The sequence below is a fragment of the Zingiber officinale genome, chromosome 6A, assembly GCF_018446385.1.
Source record: "Zingiber officinale cultivar Zhangliang chromosome 6A, Zo_v1.1, whole genome shotgun sequence".
NCBI lineage: Eukaryota > Viridiplantae > Streptophyta > Magnoliopsida > Zingiberales > Zingiberaceae > Zingiber > Zingiber officinale.
In genome coordinates, this window is record NC_055997.1 from 55,594,338 (window position 1) to 55,599,866 (window position 5,529).

The window sequence follows — 5,529 nt, forward strand, 5'->3', positions numbered from 1 at the left end:
AATTAGAACAGTCAACTAACTCGAAGTGCAATGTTCTTGGGTACCACATTCCTACATTTATGGTTCCTTTTAAATATCTAATTATTCTTTTAACATTTGATAAGTGGGATTCTTTAGTGCATGCTTGATATCTAGCACACATACTTACTACAAATAATATATCAGACATGCTTGTAGTTAAATATAGTAAGCTACCGATCATACTTCTATAGCGTTTTAAGTCAACTAAATTACCATTTAGGTCATTATCTAGGTTTATGGTACTTACCATAGGTGTTTTTAGTTCTTTAGAACTTTCTATACCAAATTTCCTAATAAGTTCTTCTGTATATTTGGCTTGGTAGACATAGTTTCCATCTTTATTTTGTTTAATTTGTAGTCCATGTTTTAATCCTTCAAAACCCAATGGTTGACTTACATAGACCTCTTCTTTAATTTTCCCATTTAAGAATACAAATAAAACATTCATTTGATATAACTTGAATCTTTTGTGTGCTGCATAAGCTAGCAACATTCTTATGGATTAAAGCTGTAACACCCGCCCTTACTCATACCCTTAAGCTACAGGACAAACGTTACGCTTTCCTTGTACTGTTTAAAATTTTTGACATTCTTACCTATTATAGGCTACTTAGTCCATAGACCTATTCTAACCTGTTACGACTGGTAGGACTTAACTTGCAGCCACGTAGGGCCGAAGGGAGTCGGAAGCTTCTAGCGGGTCTGGGTCGTGTGGCCCTGACAGGCGTTGTACTCTCAACTGACACAGGGCACGACCGTGTGAGGGGTCGCACGGTCCTGTCACCTAGAAGCGCACGACCATGTGAGGGTCACATGATCGTGTCCCTTTTGACAGAGGGGAAGAGGGGCACGGTCGTGTGAATCCACACGACCGTGTCACCTTGGCCGAGAGGGAGAGAGACACGGTCGTGTAGCCTTGGCCGAGAGGAGGAGGTGCACGACCATGTGTTTTCACACGGTCGTGTCACCTTTGGCCGAGAGGAGGCAGCGCAGGGCCGTGCGAAGGACCCCCTTTCTCCACCGGAAAAGCTTGTTCTCCTCTTATTCACTTTCACTTACCATTCAAAATTCTACCAAGCCATCAAATCCATTCTAAACTAATTAGTGCCAGTATCTTAGGTAAAGCGGAGTAAAGAAACAAAACTAAAGTTCTACATGTTCCCCAAAATAACCAAATCTCGGATCTCTTTCCATTGTTCCGCCACACACACGCACACCCCCAAGCACCACTCATGCTGCCTCCTCCTACTCGAGCTTTCCTTTACCTTTATCTGCAGTATAAGGAAATGTAAATCTATAAACGAATGCTTAGTAAGTACCGTCTACTCATAAAATAATGCATTAAAAGATATCATGCTTTTTAAAAGAGAAAATGCTTTCCAAATTGCTTGCAGAAACACAAAACACGCACATGCCCATAATTCACCATGAACTACATAGCTCGGAAATATGTATATAGCATGCATTTTAAAATCAGTTTATCATGCAAAATATCCACTTAAGACCATGCAATGAAAAACATAAAATTTGTTATGCTATAGAGATCAGACCCTGCACTCTCTAACTCTAGTTCTCAACTTAATAATGTTTTCACTTTAAGAAATCAATGAGCTTTGAAAACTTTATCTTACATACTAGTGAAAATAATAATCAACTTGCTTTAGGTCCGACATTGTACCACTTTGCGCACATCCTTAATAAGATCCAAGGTAGCTAATCCTGAACCCATTAAGGTACTACTAGGCGGTCTAGGAACCTAGGGGTGATCTAGGAGCCCGCCCATGGACCTTGTGTCCTGTACATTTCTAAAATAAAATACTTTCTTTTACCTTTAATTTCTTTTACTTGCACTTGCTTGGCATTTAACCAAACACCTTATGTGCGCTTATTTCCCCCGTATCTATAGGGAAGCACTTTAGGCACTTGATTATACTTCTTAGTCCCAAAACTTTATGGAAAGCAAATCAAGATAATCTAAACATGCTCTTAATCCCAAAACTTTTAGGGGCATCACATATATCATAGCATCTATCTTTTCTTAACATGCAATAAACATCTCATAACATGCATCTTCCTTTACATGCTTAAAACGTATCAATCTAAGCAACATCGAAGCAATTTATACTACAGGTGAGAGATACTTACATCCTTTCGCTAGATCTTACCATTATGGAGGGTGTAGGGAAGAAAATCCTCTCTTTTGTATGCCTTGATCTCCAAAACACCCTTCATGTGTGTAAGAACCTTGTGGAATTATCCTCCCCTTGAATACTTAGAACTTTAGAAACCCTAGTCCTAGATCTTGGCCAAAAACCACAAAGGTGAAAGAGAGGATTTCGGCTAGTGAGGAGAAGAGAAAGAGGGAGATGAAAAGTTAGGTTTTCATCTCATCCTTTCCCTTTTATACTAAGTGGAAGTTGAAGCATCTTTTCAAATATATTCTACATATAATGAATTGTTTCATATTCCTAATGTGATGCTTTACCACCACCTAATGGTCACTTAAACTAATCTTAAATAAGAGGTCTAAGGTTCAAATCCTAGCCCGGGCTATTTATGAATATATTTTAATTTCTTTTCTCTTCTTATATTTCTTTTTGCCCATTTAAAAATAGGGAAAATTTACGGGTGTTACAATCCCCCATACCTTATAAAAAGTTCGTCCTCGAACTTAGAACAACTGTGGATACTTCTGTCTCATATCATCCTCGTGTTCCCATGTTGCTTCTTCATATTGTTGACTTTGCCACAACACTTTTACTAACGGTATCTCTTTGTTCCTCAGCTTCTTAACTTCTCGATCTATTATCTGAATAGGTCGACTTTCAAAACTAAGATCCTCTTGAACTTGTACCGTCTGCGGCTCAATCACTTGATTTGCATCGGGAACATGCTTCTTCCGCATTGAGACATGAAAGACATTATGAATAGCTGACATTTCCTGAGGTAGTTCCAACTCATAAGCTACTTTGCCAACCCTTCTAGTGATCCGGTATGGCCCCACATAACGTGGACTCAACTTTTCTTTCTTTCCAAACCGCATCACTCCTTTCATAGGAGCTACTTTGAGGAACACTAAGTCCCCAATCTCAAATTCCAGTGGTCTACGACGCACATCTGCATAGCTCTTCTGCCGACTCTGAGCTGTTTCTATCCTCTGGTGAATGTTCTGAATGGCTTTGGTGGTGTCCTCGATAAGGTCTGTCTAGAGTCCCATTTCTTTCTTTTCACCACCTTCATACCAACAGATAGGAGATCTACATCTCCTCCCATATAGAGCCTCATAGGGTGTCATTCCGATAGTAGCTTAATAGCTATTATTGTATGCGAATTCTGCTAAGCATAGGTATCGACACCAGCTTCCTTTGAAATCTAAAGCACAAGCTCATAGCATATCCTCTAAAACTAGGTTCACTCGTTCTGTTTGCCCGTCAGTTTGAGGATGAAATGCAGTGCTAAATCATAGCTTAGTGCCAAGAGCTCTTTGAACACACTCCCAGAAGTGTGAAGTAAAACAACCATCTCTATCAGAAATTATGATTTTGGGAACTCCATGCAATCTGATAACATCTTTCATATACAAATGTGCTAATTGCTCAATAGAGTAGGATATTCTGATAGCTAGGAAATGAGCAGACTTGGTTAATCTGTCCACTATTACCCAGATCACATCATAACCATTCGTGGTTCTGGGTAGTCCTACTATAAAGTCCATAGATATATCCTCCCACTTCCACTCTAGGATCTGGATAGGCTGCAGAACTCCACCTGATTTCTGATGTTCTGCTTTAACCCACTAACACGTCAGACAGGTACTGATGTATCTAGCAACATCTCTCTTCATTCCAAACCACCAGAAGCGTTCCATTAAATCATGGTACATCTTGGTGGAACCAGGATGCACTACATAGGGTGTTCTATGGGCTTCATCTAGAATTTTCCTTCGTAGTTCTTCTTGATTAGGGACACAAAGATGATTACCACAATATAGCATCCCACGGTCTGATATTCGAAACTCCCCCTTTTCTCCTTCTTGTATTCCCTGTTTGATCTTCTGAATATTAGGATCTTTATCCTGCCCTTTCTGTATATTGTCAAGGAAGGTTGATACTAGTGTCAAAGTGGAGAGCTGCCCAGTAATAATTTCTAGCTCAAAATTTACTACTTCCTTCCGTAGGGGTTGGGACATGGCAGATAAGGACAATAAAGTTACACAAGGTTTTCTACTTAGCGCATCTGCCACCTTGTTCGCCTTCCCTGGATGGTAGAGGATTTCATAATCATAGTATTTGACTGACTCAAGTCATCTCCGTTGTCTCATGTTTAGGTCTTTCTGAATGAAGAAATACTTCAGACTCTGGTGATCTGTGTAAATCTTACACTGAGTTCCATATAAGTAGTGCCTCCAGACTTTAAGAGCGAAGACTACTGCTACTAACTCGAGGTCATGAGTAGGGTAGTTCTTCTCATAATCTTTGAGTTGTCTCGAGGCGTAGGTAATGACTCTGTCATTCTGCGTTAGTACAGCTCCGAGTCCCAATTTAGAAGTGTCGCTATACATATCGAAGCTCTCGCCATTTTCTGGAAGAGTCAGGATTGGAGCACTGGTCAATCTCCTTTTTAGTTCAATGAAACTCTTCTCACAATTCTCTGTCCACTCAAATTTTTTATTCTTTCTGGTAAGTGCTGTCAATGGAGAGACAATCCTTGAGAAGTTCTCAATGAATTTCCTATAATAGCATGCTAATCCAAGGAAACTTCTGATTGCATTGACATTCCTGGGTCTATTCCAGTTACTCACAGCTTCTATTTTTGTCGGGTCTACCATGACCCCATCCTTGGAAATAATGTGACTTAGGAAGGTCACTTGATCGAGCCAAAACTTGCACTTGGAGAATTTCGCATACAACTGTCTCTGCTGAAGAATCTATAATACTGCCTTCAGATGTTCAGCATGTTCCTCCTGACTTTTGGAGTATATAAGAATATCGTCTATAAAGACGATTACAAACTTATCCAAATATGCTTGGAACACTCTGTTCATCAGATCCATAAACGTAGCCGGAGCGTTCGTCACTCAAAAAAGCATGACTACAAACTCATAGTGTCCATACCTTGTTCGGAATGTCATCTTCGGTACATCATCTGCCCTCACTTACTTGATGATATCCGGACCGCAAGTCTATCTTGGAAAAGACTGTGGCTCCCTTTAACTGATCAAATAGATCATTAATTCTCGGCAGGGGATACCTGTTCTTGATTGTTACTTTGTTTAGCACTTGGTAGTCCACACACATTCGCATGGACCTGTCCTTCTTCTTTACGAACAACACCGGAGCTCCCCATGGTGAGTGACTAGGGTGAATGAAGCCCTTGTCGAGTAGCTCCTGTAGTTGTCCCTGAAGTTCTTTTAATTCTACCGGAGCCATGCGGTAGGGTGCTTTTGAGATTGGATGGGTACTAGGGATGAGTTCAATCTCAAATTCAACTTCCCTATCCGGCGCTAAA